The following is a 20,768-nucleotide window of genomic DNA, read 5'->3' as shown; positions in this document are numbered from 1 at the left end:
GTGATACGAACATGTGAAATGCAAGAAGGAAGAAAGACCGATGTGGTGAAGGTAATCCGATCAGTCTAAAGGATTACTGACCACAGATGGATCAAATGTGCTTAACAAAATAATGCACGGATGGAGTGGTAATGGAAGGAGATGCAGATGCACCGAGGAACGATTGACCGACTGCGGGGTTGAAGGTAAGACCGATAGGTTTTTGAAAGAAAGATTGAAAGGAGCAGAAGGTATGGAATGGACCATTGGGGTATTCAAAGGTATGGAAAGTAGTATGGGTGGGTGGGGGGGGAATGAAACAAAGGAAGACATCACACCAGGGATTTACAAGGATTTACAAGGAATTAAGGCATAGGAGGAGGCCATTCAGCCCATCATGTTAGCACCACACCAATACCATATTTAATCAATCCATCGATATCCCTACCCTTCGTGGGCAGCCTATTAGCTGCTACACTGGTACTCATTTCACCGACCTCGGAAGGATGACAGGCTGAGTCAACCCCCTGGTGTTAATTCAGCAGAAAACAGGGCTTGAACTCGGGACCCTTGGATCGCAAGCCACCACCCGAACCGCAAAGCCAACACCAGGTATAAATACAAACTATAACTTCAACGCATGTCTCCCCCAAACTATTATACAAGAGGCAAAGGTCTACATACACGTAGACTCATAAAATAACTCATCCTCAGGTCTCCTACGTGTGCATGTTTACTCTCACCTGGCATACATTTCTAAAACCATCACAATATACAGTGCCTATAGAAAGTCTATACGCCTTTTCAAAATTTTTTTTTCCTTTTGTTGCCTTTATAGCCTGGAATTAAATTGCATAAAATCAAACTTTTTCCACCTTTATTTACACATCGTAACCCACAACTTCCAAGTGAAAAACAAATTCCTCAAATGTCAGAAAATTAATTGAAAATACAAAATTAGAATATCTTGTTTGGATAAGTGGCCCCCTTCCTGAGTTAATACTTGGTGGAAGCACCTTTGACAGCAATTACAGCTGTGAGTCTGTTGGGATAGGTCTCTACCAACTTTGCACACCTTGATTGGGCAATATTTACCCATTCTACTGTACTACAAAACTGTTCAAGCTCAGTCAAATTGTGTGGGGAACGTTGATGGACAGCAATCTTCAAGTCATGCCACAGATTTTCAATTGGATTTAGATCGGGGCTCTGACTCGGCCACTCAATGATATTTATCTTTTTGCACCTTAGCCACTCTGTGGACAAATGGATTTCTATAGAATGCCTCATGAATTACATAGAACACTCATTCTCTGCAGAGTTTTATAAATAATAAAATTAATTTCTATAGAACGTCTAATGATTTCTATAGAACACTAATTTCTGGAGGGTTTTATAAATATTTAAATGGATCTTCTATAGAATTTGTAATGACTTCTACAGAACACCCATTCTTTGCAGAGTTCTATAAATATTTCAATGGTTCTTCTATACAACATCAAACGAATTATATAGAACAACCGATCTCTCTTCAGTTCTATAGAATTTCATCAGGTTCCATTAAAAATTATATTGAGCTCTGTAGAATTTCTATAGAACATTTCTGGAAGAGGCGACACTGTCGCTGTAGTCGAGATTCATGCTCATCCTCTGTTTTCTCAGCCCGAACAATATGTATATATTGGCTGTTTGATGTACTGCGTGACATAGACCGTTTATTTTTCCTCTGATAGGAGGCAATGCCACTGGAACATAAAATGTGAATGAGCGGCATAAACACAGCTTCATAAATAGTGTGGTGTTGCTTTACCATAGGCACTCGAGTTGTGGTTAGTACATTTGTCAAAGCAGAAGAAATACGCCTTTGATATTAAATGATGTATTGATAAACTATTTTCGTTGCTTATGCCGCTTGTCTCACCACATATCACCATAGAGGCACAGACTTGTTTTACCCAAAATGCATGTGATGAAATATGTGAACTCACTGCCACGTCATTACAAACACCTCACCACCACGGTTTTAAAAACACCTCACCCTCATACACCTCACCGCCACGGTTTTAAAAACACCTCACTACCACGTTATGAAAAACACCTCACCACCACGTTATTAAAAATACCTCAACCCCAAGTTATTAAAAACACATCACCCTCATGGTATTAAAAACATCTCAGCCCCATGATATCGACCACCTGACCGCCACATTATTAACTCGAAAGAGCGATCAGAGATTTCAGACCCTCACCAAAACATGTTTTATGTGGTGTTTGTGTCGTTTTGTGTGGTGTATTTTGTGTGGCGTTTGTATACTGGTGTGTTACGTAATTAATAAGATACATAACTAGTACTACCACTTTGTAATGACTGGCAGTGATGACCGGGTACAAAAACATCCAGCTTTGATGCAACCCAGCTTTGATTGGACACTTTGTTACGAATCTGGAAGCCATTTGCACACCGACAGCAGTCCCCGCAGTTCAGTTATTTCGATAAGTATGTGTTTATAGTCAGGGTCCCATCCTTCTGTCTAATGGGTTAATTTAATGTGTGCTGCGGGTTTCTTTTAGAGTCAGGTTTTTTATATCTTTAAATCTTCCTCCCAAACCAATCAAACCTTCACGCACCAACTCCATTGCCCACGCGTTTTTGGCTGAAGGCGTGGGCAGAGCCTCCATCACATCAGATCGAGGCTCCGCTCCGAGGAAGGGCATGGAGCGTTTCCTCCAGCCAATGGGCGAAGGGCGAGCAGGGATGAGGGGCTCCGGCCAATGGGAGGCCAGAGTGCCAAAAACGACTGCAAAGCCTCTTTGGGGGGGGGGGGCGGGCCTCCAAGATGCCCCGACACACCCCCCCGAGATGCCCCGTCCAATCAGGAGGCTCATCACCTCAGGACCGACTTTGCCCCGCCCAAAGGGAGGAGAGTGTGAGTCATCGTGGCCTTTTTGCTCTCGGAAGAGCGTGAGAGAAGTGATCGGGGCCATTGCTTTTGGTCTGGCATCGTGGCTTGGTCTTGGTCATGGTTCAAGCGGTCTTGGTCTTGGTCTTGGTGGTCGCGCGGTCGGTCGCATGAGAAGGGTTCGTATCTGGGCTCGTCACCATTGCTCCTGTTTTGCCCCCACGTTGGGCGCCGTATCCTCGTCGCCGAGTCTGGAGTCTCGGCTGCTCGACATCCAAGCTCGTATGGACTATGGGTCCCACACGTGCAGTCGCGGGCCTAACCGCACGAGGCGGTCAGGTACTGACAAGACCCTGGTCCCCAGCTCGCCTTTCCCTCCTGGGCTGAGGGACCAAATAAAGCCCCGACGGGGTCCGTGTGTGTGTGTGTGTGTGTGTGTGTGTGTGTGTGTGTGTGTGTGTGTGTGTGTGTGTGTGTGTGTGTGTGTGTGTGTGTGTGTGTGTGTGTGTGTGGTGCTAGTCTGTAAGGTAGAATTGTTTCAGTGTTTTCTTTTCATTATACATTGCATTTTATTCGGTTGTAACTCTGCTGTGTCTCCCCTCCCGATTATTGCCCCCATTATAAATAAACCCCCAATTGTTAAATGTTCCAGTTTGTTGCTCGTGTTTTCTTCAATTGACCCAGCATGGTTAGTGCTTGAGAACCAGTAAGCCGATTGGGCTGCAAGTTGTCGTTGGGTCCGACGGACTTTGATAATTCCGCTCGGTTACACCAGACCGAGGTCGCTAGAGCGACCCAGTTCGACAGTCCATTGAGGGTTTTACTTCCCCGGTAATTTGACGACGTGGGTACTTAGGTATATTGAAATTTGGATATTAACCCTATCCCACACCGTCAGAAAATTGGCGATCACAGTCCTTAAGTGACCCGTGACCTTCGGAGTTGTCCAAGAGTCACGACCTAAATTCTGGGTGTTCGGTGGGAGACTGCTCTACTGCTCCACCTGGCGGCCGTTCCTTCGCCACCGACCCCCAGCCCACAAGTTGACCCTGACCCATGACGTTTTTAAAAATTATTATTCATTATTCAATTGAATTTAGAATGGATTTAAAATAAATTAAATTCAAATCAAATGGACGACCAAATAAGCATAGTCCTGCATTGGAGTAATCAGAAGGAACCCAAACAAGCAAAATGCAAAGATGAAGTCATCATGAGGAACCTGGATAGGATTCACATTTCAGCTGCTGCTCCTCTAACCTCAAACCCCATCCAGGCACAGCCAAGTGAACCTTATTCAAAAAAAAAAAAAATTTTTTTTTTAAAGAAAAAGAACCCATATCACAAAATCAAATAATTCTGGCTGCCAGATCATGCATCCAATCAAGTTGAATTGTATAACATGTATTCCCCATCCATACTGGATCATAAATCTGAAGTTTCATGTTGATTGATTAAGTGGTTCCAGAGAAAACATTATTTAATGTTTTCTTCAATCCAATATGGCTGCCAAACAATATGACCTATCAATTATTCCATAAAAGTTGTACACCCATGGCTTTGGGAACATTTGTGTGGTTTCCCCTTGATTTGTCCATCCGTTCTGGAGAAGATTTTGTGGGTTTTCGGGTAAATCCAATATGGCTGCCAAACCATGTGACCTATGATGTCATATGTGTGAACCTTTTGTTCCTTCTGTATCGGCAGTCATATGGGTAAAGTTTTGCCTCAATCTGTGGAGCCACTTCAGAGAAGAAGATTTTTGAAGGTTAAAACTAAAAATTAAAAATGGCTGCTGAATCACATGACTGATGATGTCAACAATTTTTTTTCTGTGGACCATTTTATCCTCAGATAACCCTCAAAAATGTCCTTACTGATTAGATGTAGCATTCTACTTGTGTAATTATGACATCATACCGAAGGCACCTTTGATGTCATAAGAAATCACTTACAGAGATACAGAAGTCCAATGTTTTTCCATTTTTCCAACATGGCTGCCGCACCACATGACCTACGACGTCGGTACTTCTGCACCGAATGTGAAGGAGGTTATGTTTTCACCCCTTCATGTCTGTCTGTTTGTTTGTTTGTGTGCAGGATATCTCAAAAAGTTGTGGACGGATCCGGATGAAATTCTGTGGACAGGTTCGGTGTGTGACAAGGACGAATTGATTTTATTTTGGTGAAGATCAGGATCCAGATCAGGCTAGGTGAATTTATTCGTGATTCTACACCATTGAGAAATAGGGCCAAAAAATGATAAATAGCACGATATATCAAAAAGTTGTGGTCGGATTCGGATGAAACTTTGGACATGTTGGGTGTGTGACAAGAAAGAAATGATTCAATTTTGGTGAAGATCTAAATCCAGATCTGATAATTTTTAAAGTGATTCTTCACCACTGAGAGATCGGGCTCAAATATTCGATATCACGATATCTCAAAATGTTGTGACGGATTCGGCTGAAACTTGGTGGACAGGTTGGGTGTGTGACAAGGACTAATTGATTCGATTTTGGTGAAGATCCGAATCTGGATACGAGAATTATTTAATATTCAAAGTGATTCTTCACCATTGAGAGAAAGGGCCAAAAAACGATATAGTACTGTATAGCATGATATTTCAAAAATGTATTGGGCCTGATATGTTCTCGTAGATCAGGCATTACGTGGCGGAGGTATGCGCTCCACCGAGTGCCCTTCTGGTAATTATGATTAAAACATTCTACGTGAGTAGTCGCACCTATGGTGAAAATTTCATCTGTTCGGTTACGGAGTGTTCGGTTACGGAGAAAAACATGAAAGTTCTGTGTGGCCAAACAAACAAAACAGACAGACAGAAAAACAAACAAATGAAAAATCACTCGAAGTGACAACATGGCGAAACGGAATGGCACTCGGTAGAGCACATACCTCCACCAGGCTGACTAGTTTACATTTAGTATGCCACTGATAGGTCGGATCTGAATCCGGACCTTAACCAAAATCGAATCGGCTTGTTCTCGTCACCTAACAAACTCTTCAACCGAGTTTTGTCATAACTCGTCGACAACTTTTTGAGATATCATGCATTTGGTTTTTGGCCCTATCTCTCAATGGCGAAGAATTACTTTAAAAATTCTCGGATCCGGATCCAGATCTTCAGCAACATCGAATCAATTTTTCCTTGTCACACATCCAACATGTCCACCAAGTTTCATCCAAATCTGTCCCCCACTTTTTGAGATATCATGCAATTTCGTTTTTTGCCCAATCTCTCAATAGTGAAGAATCATTTATAAATTTAATAATTCTCGTATCTGTATCCGTGTTTGCATCTTCACCAAAATTGAATCGATTCGTCCTTGTCATACACCCAACCTGTCCACCAGGTTTCGTCCGAATCCATCCATAACCTTTTGAGAAATCATGCAATATCTATTTTTGCCCGATCTCTCCATTGTGAAGAATCATTTAATAATTAAACAATTTTCAGATCTGGATCCGGAATTGGGTCTTCACCAAAATTAAACATTCCTGTCCTTCGCCAGTCTCCTTCATGCACGAAAAAAAATTCCGAAAGATTGCTTGAAAACTGTGACTAAAAATCGTGTGAGAAACAAACAAACAAACAGACAGACACAACGCCTCACCTCACCCCGATGTTATTAACAACGCCTCACCCCGACGTAATTAACGCATCACCCCGATGTTATTAAAAACGCCTCACTCATCCTGACTTTATTAACAATGCCTCACCCCTATGTAATTACAAACTCCTCACCCTGACATTATTAATAATTCCTCACCCCAAAGTTATTAAAAAAAACCCCTCACCCGGATGTTATTAACAACGCCTCACCCATATGTTATTAAAAATACCTTACCCTGACGTTATTAACAATGCCTCACACCTATGTTATTAAAAAATTCCTCACCCCAACATTATTTTAAAAAGTCTCACCCCGATGGAATTAACAACACCTCACCCCAATGTTATTAACAATGCCTCACCCCGACGTTATTATCAACACTTCAACCCGACATTAGGCCCAAAAAAAAAAATGTTGCATTGGCGTAACGGGTCACTGAAAAATAGGGTAGGTCGGACGGGATCTTTTTTTTTTTTTTTCCTAATAAATCCCAAAATTTTTGGATAATAAATCCAAAAATTTAATAAATCCTAATAAATCCCTCCCAAAATCTCCCCCGGCTCGAATACCACCCTTTTTGTCGGCGGGTTCTGTCCGAAACACTTCTGGGTTTTTGCGATCGCAATCAACAAGATACTTGAAATCGATAGCAAAAAAACAAAAAAAAAAACGTAGGGTCGGCGGAATTTTTAGGGTCGGGCGGGTTACGCCAATGCAACATTTTTTTTTTTTTTTGGCCTTATTAACAACTCCTCACCCCAATGTTATTAAAAACACCTCACCCCGACATTATTAACAAAGCCTCACCCCTATGTTATTAAAAACACCTTACCATGACGTTATTAACAATGCCTCACCCCTATGTTATTAAAAACACCTTACCCCGACGTTATTAACAATGCCTCACCCCTATGTTATTAAAAATTCCTCACCCCAATGTTATTAAATATTCCCCACGCCAATGCTATTAACAACGCCTCACCCTGATGTTATTAACAATACCTCACCCATATGTTATTAAAAATACCTCACCCCGATGTTATTAACAACACCAAGCCCCAATGTTATTAAAAACGCCTCATACTGATATTATTAACAACGCCTCATCCCGACGTGATTAACAACCCCTCACCCCAATGTTATTAAAAATGCCTCATCCCGACGTTATTAAAAACACCTCATACTGATGTTATTAACGACTCATCCCAAAGTTATTAAAAATACTCACCACCATGTTATTTAAAATTCCCCACATCTCGTTATTAAAAACGTTGATGAATCACCCTGCTTGTAAAACACCGGCATGACAGTTTATAGCTTCAAATGAGAATGAGACAACTTAGAATGAGTATGCGTATCTCTCGGGTATCCTGCCATCATCCGGTGATTCAGTGCTGTGAGGGGAGTGGAAGGCAGCATGAGGAGAGGGAACCAGCGTAAGGGGAGGGGGAGGGGGAGGCAGCGCGAGGGGAGGTGGAGGCAGTCTGAGGGGAGGTGGAGGAAGCACAAGGGGGGAGGGGAGTGGGAGTCAGCATGGGGGGTGGGTGAGGGAACATGAGGGTGTGGAGGCATCACAAGAGTGGGGAGGCAGCATGAAAGAAGGGAATCAGCAAGAGGGGGTAGCAGTCAGTGTGAAGGGGGGGGGTCAGTGTGAGGGGGTGTCAGCACGAGGGGAGGAGTCAGCACAACATGGAGGAGGAGGCAGCACGAGAGGAGGAAACACGAGAGGGGAGTCAGTGTGAGGCAGGAGTCAGAGTGAGGGGAGAGGGAGTCAGTGTGAGGGGAGGAGGAGTCAGCACAAGAGGGAGGGGGAGGCAGCACGAGAGGGAGGGGGAGGCGGCAGGAGAGGGAGGGGGGGGCAGCAGGAGGGGGGGGGACACGAGAAGGGAGGCAGTGTGAGGGAGGAGTCAGCGTGAGGGGAGAGGGAGTCAGTGAGAAGGGAGGAGGAGTCAGCACGAGAGGGATGGGGAGGCAGCACGAGGAGGAGACAGCACAAGGGGGAGGCAGCATGATGGGGGGCAGCACGAGGGGGGTTGGAGGCAGCACGACGGGAAGGATAGGCAGAATGAGGGGTGGGGTGGCAGCATGAGGGGAAGAGGAGGCAGCATGAGGGGAGGGGAAGGCAGTGTAAGCGGAAGGCAATGTAAGGGGAGGGTAAGAAAGTGTGATGGAAAGCAATGTAAGGGGAGGGTAAGAAAGTGTGATGGAAGGCAATGTAAGGGGAGGGTAACAAAGTGTGATGGAAGGCAATGTAAGGGGAGGGTAGGCAGCATACCAGGGAATTACCATGGCGATAAAACACACCTAAACAGCAACATTTTATTTTTAGCCATCGTGTTCTATGTTAAACTGGGCGGGAGTATTTTAAATTTTAAACCCATGCTATCGACCTGGCAAAGGCCTGCCTGCATGCATGCATGCCCCATCCCATATGCATTCCTCCAACCTGCTCGCATGCAGACATTCTCGGGGTCGGACATCCGGGAACTTCGCCGACCCATAATGCAATGTCCGCATAGCAACGCTGGCGAAGGGGAAAACAAAGTACCTCGTTCGCTCGGATCGCCCTGTGTATGTAGCGCTAGCGCTATCGCACGGCACTTGACTCGTACCTGTTACAAGTTTGTTTCTTTCGTAGCCTTTATTACACATTATTATTTGCAACAATGCCGAAAAGTTGCTGTATTTTCAGTTGTACTAATAACAAGGCAAAAAATTCAGAACTCTCCTGTTATCTCATACCAAGTCGGGCTACTGAAGCAGAGAGGAGACTTCCGTGGCTTAGAGCCATGAGACAAAAAATTTGTGGGCTTCCAGTGATCGGTAGTTTTTCATTGCCACATGTGTAAACACTCCTGAGATTAAAAAGATAAATATATTCTGTGGTTAGTTATTAAAATAGTACCAGGGCAATTAAGCAATGGTACATCACGCAATAACATTAATGCCTTGGCCCTTGATTGCCATGAATAGGATTAGAACTTGCAAACTAAATGCAATGACAATGTGTCGGCCTTTCCTTTAAGTTCACCGCAGTCTTGTCCTCAGCCCAGGCGCTTCAACTCAGCAGCCACAAGAAATAGCCACGCACTGCTACATCATTACAAAGCGTAGAGACACACAGGCACACATGCTCACTCACATACGGCAACACTCATAGACATAGTCATACACATAATTACAATCAGGGATAACACAGAATTTATACCACATGAATGTGAGCAATATTTTAATCATTCATTGACATTCTTGCTGGGTCAATGAGTAACCCACAACTAGCACAGATGACTCACTGTCACACAGTACAGACAAGGCAGGTCAATTAAAACTATTACTAACTTGCCACGTCAGCTCGGGAGTTCATAAATAATTGAAGTAATATATTAACAATCCAGTACAGTAATATTTGATAATTCACAGTTAAAACTTGGTTTAAAATTGAATTACATACCTGGTGTCTTGACTCGACACGTGTATACGTCCGGGTATTGCACGTTCGGCCATTCCTTCGGGTTGTCGATCCACGAATCACCGGGGTACTGGTAGGGGCAAGAACCAAGCGCAATTAACTGTATTTTGGCTCGATATCTGGCCAATGCATCACCTCACAAATGTTCTATATATGATGATATGACATTGCAAACACTTGGGTGAACACAATGTATCAACAATTTATCTGAAATACATCGACAGAAAAAAAAACAAATCACTCGGCTTTGCGTGCAAGTAAACCACGATGTACGTGCGTCTGCGATCGGTGCTGCGTTTGTTTTCCCCTTTGCCAACATGGCGGGTCGGGTTACCAAGTGAAGTCACGTGACTCTGACGTATGTCCGACCTCAAGAATGCACAAACCCCTCCACGTCCGACCTTCGTGTATACTGTCTACGTACCTCTGTTTTCAGCCACTACCGTCTATCAATACATTGCAGAAACTATTTGTGCATTTATGCCTGGTGTTGGCTTGATGGTGAGGGTGGTGGGCTTGGGATCCTCGGATCCTAGGATCCTGAGTTGAAGTCCCACTTGGCTGTTGAATTAACAACAGGTGGGGTTGACTCTGCCTGTCATCCTTCTGAGGTTGGCAAAATGAATGCCAGCTTGCTGGTATCCTGTGTTGGAGTGGTGACCTGTCCAGGATTGTGCCCAATAGTCAAGAAGACTGCTTCGGCAGCACCAATGCTCTGCACAGAGTATGGTCCCAATGGATGGATGGATTAGTGCATTTACATTAATATTTTGTAATAAAAGCAAATCACACAAAACAGCAAAAAGAAAACTACGTACGTAATTTCCGAAAAGAAGGTCCCCCTGTCGACGCTTATATCATGGATTGTAAAAGCAGTTTAGAGAGCATGGCGTTGCACCAAATGAAGTTCCACTTTCTTCCCATTCCTATATCTTTTCTTCACAAAATATAATTGTCTGAACAGCAGAAAAAGTTGAGGTTTATGCTTTTGCTTTAATAAATACTTGGTTGTAAATCGCTAGTTTGTTTAAATTTTCAGATTTCATGCCAGATTTTGACACTTATTTTATCCACCAGATCCGATTTTCAAATCAAATGTCATATTTTGATTATATACTTTAATTAGTCCATGAGAGTAGATCATATTTCCAAAGCAAGGCATGTTTGAATATGCCGAACAAAATGGTGAATTAAGACCCCAGCAGCTAGTTGACAGAGTGCTTACTAAGGAGGAGCCTTGATGAAGGATATAATTAAATACAGCTGTTAATTATCTTCAAAAGGGTGTTTTAATTAACCCAAACACCTAATTTTCACTCCTGCACTCCCTTGGAGTTCCCTTTGTGTGCATGCAAAGTTTCAGACTGCTAGGTCTCATGGTTTTGGAGTTATGGAGGAGAAACACACTGACACTCACACACACACACACACACACACACACACACACACACACACACACACACACACACACACACACACACACACACACACACACACACACACACACACACACACACACACACAATTATTGATGAAATGCATCAACTATATTTTTGTTGAGGTCATTTTTATGCAAAAAGAAGTGAAATCAGATTTTCTCAACGGATGCAAAAACAAGTGTCATTTGGTTATCAAATGTATGAGGAGGAAAAAGCATTTTGCAATTTGTTGATTGAAAAGGCAATTATAAGAAGATATGATGGGACTTTACAAAAGCAGAAATTTATAGAATTCCAACAGCTCGGTTTCATATCTGTGAAATGGCACATAACCTTTGGCAAAGTGAGAGGTGTCATATTTATAATGTTCTGTAAGGCTTCCATATATCCTCAAATATCTGTACAATTGTCTACACTTATTACACACAGCACTTGCTATCACACTTTTCTTGGAATATCAAGTCGAGCAGAGGTTTAATTTGCGTAGACTCGTCAGTTTTTGTCCTTTGACATCAAACAAGGCAATTTGTGCTGCATCACGACATTGACATTCCTCGGGAGCCACTAAGGTTCTGTGATTCAAGTCACGTTAAGCCTGTGAACGGATATGTTTATGACGTCATGGCAAATGAATGGGAATGATCAAAACAAAACCTGCTCTGCTACATTGTGTGAATTTATATTTTTTCAACCTGTCAATTTCTGTTGCTTTCAGCATATTTGCTGGCCATTTAAATCCCAGATTTATCTTGACTTTGAATCAAAAGTACATGATGAATTCAGCAGTTGCTCATTTGCACGAATCAATTCATTATTTTCGTAATATGCATCTTCTTTTACATGTATGGTATTTCTTTCTGCGGTTGATTAAAAAAAAAATAAAACAATTTGAATACATCAATGACGTTAAATGTCATCTTGGAATCATTGTTGCATTTATTTAAAATATATATTTTTTCAGTTTGCTGATAATTTAGTTAAAACAATATTCTGCCGTTTTGCGAGTCATGACAAATCTGCAAGAACACTGCAACCCGGACCTCTGCTTCTGCAATGACTGACTACCACGCCAATTATTACCACCTTGTGGAATCAAGTGGGAAACGTTTTTATAGTTGTTGCCCAAGTCTTTCATGAACCGACTAGCTTGACCTGACATTCGATTGAAGATGGCAGGAATTTTGACTTTGGCCAGGGTGTCAGTCAGTGATAACTTGCCAACTCTTTCGATCAGCGACTGATGCCAGCAGATGAAACGCCGAGTTTAATGTCCATCCGAGGGACAGAACACAGAATAGTGTACTGCTCTGCCTGCAAAACATCAGAATGACAGTTTATAGCTAGGTTTGGATTCAAACTCAGACGAGGTATCTCAAGGGCAAGTGTGCGTACCTCTCGGGCTCCAGGTTATCCTGCTAGCACAACTAAGTGTGTAGAAATACAAAAGTCAAAATTCAGGATGTCGTTTTGAATGAGTCAGGTTTCTTCTATTTGTGATGGTATTGTGAGACTTCAAGCACTTGATTCTCAAGAAATGATAGGTGACATAGACAGTGCCTATAGAAACTCTACAACCCCTTTCAAATTTTTCACCTTTTGTTGTCTTATAGCCTGGAATTAGATTGCATTGAATTAGACTTTTTTCACCTTTATTTGCTCATCGTAACCCACAACTTCCAAGTGAAAAACAAATTATATTATTCCACGTGAAAAACAAACAGCCATTACAACTGTGAGTCTGTTGGGATTGGTTTCTACTAACTTTGCACACATTGATTGGGCAATATTTGCCCATTCTTCTGCACAAAACTGTTTAAGCTCAGTCAAGTTGCATGGGGAGCGTTGATGAACAGCAATCTTCAAGTCATGCCACAGATTTTTGATTGGATTTAGGTCAGGGTTCTGGCACAAAAACATTTATCTTTTTATTCCATAGTCACTCCAGTGTAGTTTTGGCTGGGTGCTTCGGGTCGTCGTCATGTTGAAAGGTGAACTGCCGTCCCGATTTCAGCTTTCTTGGAGAGCGCAGCAGGTTTTCCTTGAGGATTTTTCTGTATTTTGCTCCATCCATTTTCCCTTCTATCCTGACAAGTGCTCCAGTCCCAGCTGATAAGAAACATTCCCATAACATGATGGTGCCATCACCATGCTTCACAGTAAGGATGGTGTTCTTTGGGTGATGTGCTTTCGTGTTTGCGCCAAACGTAACGTTTTGCATTTCGGCCAAAAAGTTCCATCTTGGTTTTGTCAGATGACAAAACTTTTTGCCACATGGCTTCAGAATCTCTGGAGTGGTTTTGTGCATACCTCAAACAGGAATCAAGGTGGACTTTTTGTGTGATGGCTTCCTTCTTGCCACCCTACCATGCAGGCCAGATTTGTGAAGTGCTTGGGAAATTGTTGTCACATGCACACAATGACCAGTCTTTACCATAAAGGCATGTAGCTCTTTCAAAGTTGACAATGGCCTCTTGGTGGCCTCTCTGATCAGTCTCCTCCTTGCTTGGTCATCCAGTTTGGAGGGATGACCTGATATAGGCAGGGTCTTGGTGACAATATATGCTTTCCACTTAATAATGATTGTCTTCACTGTGCTCTAAGGGATGATGAAGGCCTTTGAAATATCTTTATACCCATCCCCTGATCTATGCCTTTCCACAACTTTATCCCAGAGGTCTTTTGAAAGCTCCTTGGTCCTCATGGTTGAGCCTTTGCTGTGAATTGCACTACCCAGAAAAGTAAACCCACAGAAACAGCTGATTTTATTCTGAAATAATCAGAATCACTACAATTTAACACAGGTGGAGGCCAATTAACTTGGTGTGTGATTTTGAAGGTGATTGATTACACCTGAGCTAATTTACAACTACTATTATAAGTTAATTTACCAAGATTTTCTAGTTTTATATTTTTAATTAATTAGTGGTTCAAGAAAAAGTTTTTTTCAAAGATTTTGGTTCAATCTAAATATGGCTACCAGACCATGTGACCTATCAATTATTCATGAACGCCCTGGTATCCACAAGGCTTGGGGAAGATGTGTGTGAAGTTTCCCCTCAATCTGTCCGGCCATTGTGGAGACGATTTTCAAAGGTTTAAGGGTAAATCCAATATGGCTGCAAACCATGTGACCCATGCCATAATAGGTGGGGTTGTTTTGTTCCTCATAGATAGTCAGTCATAGCTGTAAAGTTTCACCTCGATCTGTTCAGCCATTTCAGAGAAGAAGATTTTTGAAATGGTTTTTTTTTTTTCATTTGGCTGCCAGAGCACGTGACCGATGACATCAATTTTTTTCTGTTGACCAATTTATCCCAAGATGACCCTCAAAACTTTTCATACTGATCGGATATAGCGTTCTACATTTGCAATTATGACATCATAACAAAGGCACCTATGACATCATACAAAAATCATACTTATTCCCATATGGAGTACTTGCCATGTGCCATGGTGTGATTTCGGAGATACATAGGTCCAAGGTTTTTCCTTTTTTTCCAACATTACTGCCACACCATGTGACCTACGATGTCATAATTAATATTAAAAGTGACTTACGACATCATTAAAACTTTATACATAAGTAGTCGCTCTTATGGTGAAAATTTTGTGTCAATCTGACAGGGTTACAGAGAAAAACTACTCATATTCTGTGTGGACAAACAAACAAACAAACAAATAAGAAAGATGCCATGCATAGTATGGACTTGCAAAATCCATAAAACAAGTTTGATCTTAACCCTTTGAAACCTGAGCTCCTTGGACTTTCGGCTCTCCCACGCTGGGCTCCCTGGAGAAAAATGCGGCCACTCAGGTATATGGACTTTTGAATAGCTGCCGGTAAACCGGCTGCTTAGGTTTATGGAGGTTTGAATAGCAGCTTGTAAAATGGCTGCCAGGGTTCAAAGGGTTAAAAATAATTGGTGGTTGAATTCCATGACCAAATATGCAAGTCTTCTTCAGATTTCAAGTCAATCAGATGAAAATTGACAATTTTATAAATTTGGCCTATGTTGACCTTTTGGCCAATGTTGACCTCAAAAATAATAGTTTCAAGTCAATCGGATGAAAATTGAGGATATTAGAATTTTTTTTTAAGTTGTTGACCTTTGGCCTGTGATGACCTTTTGACCTTAAAAATAAAAAGGATCCTGTCAGACCACCAACTGCACCGTTTGCTAAAGTTTCATGAAGATTGGTTTAAAATGTTGACTTGTATGCGATTAAAGGTGAGCGGACAGACAAACAAATGGAAGCGATCAATATACTTGTGAAAAAAAAAATACATTGCCAAGTATCAAACAATCAGACAGACAGAATAACGCACTTGACCAACCAATATTCTTGAAAAATCTTCTATTTTCACAAGTAACAAACAAGCAGACAGACAAACAGACCCAAATGCAATACCCTCTCCTCTAGCGAGGTTAAATATTGTCAAATCGCACATACAGGTAAAATAACAGAATGTCTTCTTCTTCTTTCGGCTGCTCCCATTAAGGGTCGCCACAGCGGATCATGATTATGATCCGCATAGTGATTTGGCACATGTTTTACGCCGGATGCCCTTCCTGACGCAACCCTGGTCGCCTCTTATGACACAGGGATATGGTACACCTATTTTAACCGGGGTATACACTGGCCCAGTACACTGGTACTCACTTCGCCGACCTCGGAAGGATGACAGGCTGAGTCAACCCCCTGGTGTATTAATTCAGTGGCCCAACGGGGCTTGAACTCAGGACCTTTTGGTTCCCAAGCTACTGCCCGAACTCAAACTAACAGGTCTATAGTTCCCTAATTCTTCTCCAGATCCTTCCTTAAATAATGGTGTTACATTTGCAACTCTCCAATCCTCTGGTATCTGTCTTGACTCCAGTGAGCTATTGAAAATATCAGTTGACATCTCGCTTTCCTGCTCAGCCACCTCCCTCAATACTCACGGGTGCATATTATCTGGCCCAGTGCACCCTCTCCAGTGCCTGCACTCGCCGCACCCTCTCCAGTGCCTGCACTCGCCGCACCCTCTCCAGTGCCTGCACTCGCCGCACCCTCTCCAGTGCCTGCACTCGCCGCACCCTCTCCAGTGCCTGCACCCGCCGCACCCTCTCCACTGCCTGCACTCGCCGCACCCTCACCATTGCCAATCTCCTCAGCAATCTCAATCCACAGCCGTAACCAACTATTATCTACAAATTTCTCACATTCTGCTACTTGCTGCAAATTATCTATCCATTCCTTCAACCTAGCAATCTTTCATGTGAGTGGGCTATTTCCTCACATCTCCTACAACAACCTTTCCCCACCCCCCCCCCCCATCATTTTCCCAAGGCCCCAACTGACTAAACGCCAGACTTAAACACCCTCCCCTCACCCTGCCTCTTCCAATAAACTAATACAAATGCCACCTTCGGTCAAATGTTAGGTCTGGCCAGTTGGGCCGTGAAAGACTTGGGGGGGGGGGAGGTTCCCAGCCAACTCCACAATAAGTTGAAAATAATTGGGGACATTAAAGTAATAATATTAGTTTAGTAGCAATGTTAGGAGTAGTCGAAGTATATTTTGGCAGAGAAAGAAATTACGATGCAAATCGTTAATTTCATTTCACCAACACGCAAAGGTGAAATAAAAAATACCAAAGCTTTAGCTTTTCCAAAAAGCATCAATTTGCCTTGCATAGCAATCACGCGATGAAGTGCCAAAGTGAATAAGTTTGTGTATGCTTTAAAACACAAACAAGAAAGGCGATGACACGGTTGTTTAGCATAATAGAAGTGTACGTGTCACATTGTCAACGGTGATGACAGTTTGTGATGCATCGAGCCTCAAGGCGATGGACATTTTGCTTTTGCCCATCACAGACTCATGGAAAAACAATGCTGGAGCCGCATACAAAGTAGCCTTTATGCCAAATATATGGAGTGATCTCTTCCTGCAATTTATTCATATGAATATATTTTGTGAATATCAACAAACTCACGGTTGTTTGGTATAATGTATTTGCTGACGGTTCATTGGATGGCTACAAATTTCCTTCCACGTTTGGAAAAACGTCGAGTTGAAGCGGAATATTTACCTTGCAAACTGAGTTGGGCTTTCGAGAAGCTTTGGAGATTAAATTCCTGAAAATGCTATTAAAGATGTCATCGGTTTGATCATTTAAGAGGTATTTGATGGATCATAATTGTATTGAGATCAAGCCAAGGAAGGAACGTCTATGGACTAATAATGAAGATTTTAATTGTTGGACTTTGTTCACAGAATTTCAGAAATAATGTCATTATGAAGTCACGACAGAAGATGACGTCATACAGCACACAACTGGAGCCATGGAGATGCTGTGCTTTTGGCACTGGTTTAACATCCTGCATATCTGCTAGTTTGAATCTTTTGGTGGCAGTGCAAACTAGTCAGAACTTCGATCAAATGAATGTTGGATTAGGATTCAATTGCTAATTCTGTCCGTTGGATTGCAATGCTGGTTGAATGGCTGTGCCTCTGAAGCAGTGCTTCTGAACAACATGGCAGGAAATTTCGCCAAGGTACAACTTTGGCTTTCTTCAGCTTCCAGGATCTTTTCACTTCATGCTTGAGGTCTTGCTATTTGGTCATTTTCTTGATTTCTGCATCGTTAGTCCAAAATCACTGGTATTAACACCTCAATTAGCAATGCATTCTTCGATTTTTTTGTACCGAAGTATATCTGGTCGCAATGCTTTGTTTTCGTTGTTCAAGCTCAATAGGATCATCAAGTAGTATGTGAGCGGTACTTCCGTGTTTTCAGTGATTGCTTTTGGTTCATGTTCCCAAAATTTTCTGGAACTGGGATATCAAAGTTTTTGCAGATGTACCAGCAGATTACTTTACAAACTCTGTTGTGTCGTTGTGCGTACAGCTGTTCTGAGAGGAATTTATTAATTTTTTTGTGTCCGGTCATTAAGCATCACATCATTCTCTTTGCTTACACTGCCTCCACCCCTCACTTGTCTTTAATTTTGCCCATCCTCCCATCAACCCTCTCTCTGTCCCCTCCTCATAAAATGCAGAACTCTCCTCCCACACCTCTGTCGCTCTCTCGCTGTCTGTGTCTCTCTCCCTCTCCCTCTCCCTCTGTCTCTGACACCCACCCCCCCCTCGCACTCCTCCCTCCCACAGTGCAAAGCAATGTTTGGTGAGGTGTCACTCTCTTCACCCCCCCTCCCACTTTTTCTCGCTCTCCCCTCCCCCTTCTTCATCCTCTCTGCCTCCCCTCCCCCTCTCTTCCTTCACCTGACTCCTCTCTCTTTCCCTCCTTCTTTCTCCCCCCAACCATAAATTGTCAGGTCAGGCCAGACGAGATATGCGACTTGCTACAGATACAATGTAAACCTGCATGAACTTGTTTCATCGTCGGGTTGTCGGCAACTAAACCACTCTCCCACCAAGTTTCCTGGTGAGGAGGATGTATGGATATGGACACACAGCAGAATTAAAAACAAAACCTGTCAAAGAGCGGAGGAACTCTTTGTGAGCCAATGGCCATCCATATCTAGTGCCCAACTGTGGCTGCAGATGTCCTCCTGCAGTTGGGTTACCTTTTTTAGGAGGTTGGTGGCAGGATTTGCACTCTGGTTTCGGTAAAACCCTTCACTCCGCAAAACACAAGAAAAACACAGAGAACTGTAAAACCCACTCCGTGGGAGAACTTCCTGTGCAGCTGCCCTTCGCCGGGCAGCTCTCCGGATGAAGGGATTGGGGCAAAGCAAATGGGATCCCCACTCTTTGATAGGAGGAAAAACACAGGTAACCTTTGCAGGGCAAATTGCAGTTGTGTGTGTCAAGGTGGTGCTGAGGTGTCATCCAGCAGATAGCGGTCTCCTTGGGTTAACCTGAGGTGGTCCCTTCAGGAGGGTGCCTGGAATGTCCTATCCCTAAGTGAGGATGATCACTTGTCTGTTGTCATCTGAGCTCAAGCTTTTGAACATCGGTATTCCAGCACTCTCTGAGGTTCAAAGACCAGATAGTGCCAAGATCATGGCGGGTGATTACACCTACAATTGGTCTGGTCATTCTGATGGTTACCTATGCCCAAGGAGTTCCTGTAGCTGTGTCCAATAAGCTGACTCCAATGATAATTGAAGGCATACCAGTAGAGCGTATTATGAGACTGAGGATTCGTCACTCCTTGGGTGTCGTTTCCCTGGTGTCTGTATATGTTCTGACTGAAGTGAGCAATCTCACCATGAAGGACGCATTCTATGCCATGCTCGAGTCTGTGGTTGAGCAGTGCCCCAGGCGAGATACTCTTATAGTCTTGGGGGATTTCAATGCAGACGAACTGATAGGGATGGTTATGAGACATGTGTTGGTCCCCATGGGTCTGGAACTGTGAACCAGAATAACTCTAAGTTCCTTGACTTTGCAAGAAGACATGGACTTAGGGTGGCTGGTTCATGATTTTAGTGTCTACAGGCTCATCGCTGGATTGGTATTTGAACGCTGGTGGTGTGGCAAAGGAGATGGACCATGTGCTCGTTAATGGTCACCGCAGGATGATCCAGAACTGCAGGGTCTTCTGGAGTGCTCAGTTCCTCAATACTGACCGCAGGCTTGTGGTAGCAACTCTGAAGTTGCTTCTTAAATCTGGGAGAATGGTACCATCCCAGCTGAAGCCGCTGTCACACCTTGACGATTTAGCCAGCGTATGCCGATTTCTGAAAAATTTGTCTAAAACGCTGGCACACGTCGAGTACGTTATTGGTACATTTTGTATACGTTAAGAGCACGCTGAAAAACACTGCCATAAGTCGTAGTACGCTGGCTTTAAACGTTGTACTTTTGGGTTGACCTCAAATTTTTGCATGCTTGAAATTTTACGACGTATGCCGGCGTATGACTCACACGTTCCGCTACGCTGGCCATAAGTTGTAGGCACGCTATGCGATCGTTGACACACGTTACTTGTAAGTTACTCATAAGTCGAAACATGTCGAGGTAATGTTTAGCGTACCCGAAACTTATTTCTAACCTATGAGTAAAGTTTTGTAAGTACGCTACACGAACGTTGTTCACACTTCGCAACACGTTACTTGAAAAAGACGTAGACATATTTGATGTCTTCAGGACGACAACAGAACTTAATGAACGCATTTCTAACTTACAGATACCGTATAATGGAGTATTGGCAGCGATTAGGGGAATTGGTATATAAAAAGGGGCTTCGCAGGAGGAATCCGTCATTTTTTTAGACTTCGTGGTGAGTACATGTCCATGTCATTCCGAGAGATGGAGGATACGGCAATGCCGAGACGACAATACCTACCTGTCCTCGAACATCAACATGACCTCATCGAGTTGACACTGCACC

The 20,768-nt window shown here is 43.0% G+C and overlaps 1 long non-coding RNA gene across 3 annotated transcripts in view; it reads right to left on the bottom strand.

Moving 5' to 3' along the window:
- LOC147032205 (uncharacterized) overlaps window positions 1–20,768 on the bottom strand; it is a 155,985-nt gene that overhangs the window by 111,105 nt on the left and 24,112 nt on the right. For all 3 annotated transcript variants that reach the window (XR_015055080.1, XR_015055079.1, XR_015055081.1), the window contains exon 2: window positions 9,966–10,053. This is a non-coding gene — a long non-coding RNA (uncharacterized LOC147032205). The remainder of the gene's footprint in view (window positions 1–9,965; window positions 10,054–20,768) is intronic.

Source organism: Eptatretus burgeri, chromosome 2 (genome assembly GCF_056783735.1).
Source record: "Eptatretus burgeri isolate ZD-2024b chromosome 2, Ebu_testis_v1, whole genome shotgun sequence".
Taxonomy (NCBI): domain Eukaryota; kingdom Metazoa; phylum Chordata; class Myxini; order Myxiniformes; family Myxinidae; genus Eptatretus; species Eptatretus burgeri.
The sequence above is the reverse complement of the archived record's forward strand: the minus strand, read 5'-3'. Positions and strand labels throughout refer to the sequence as shown.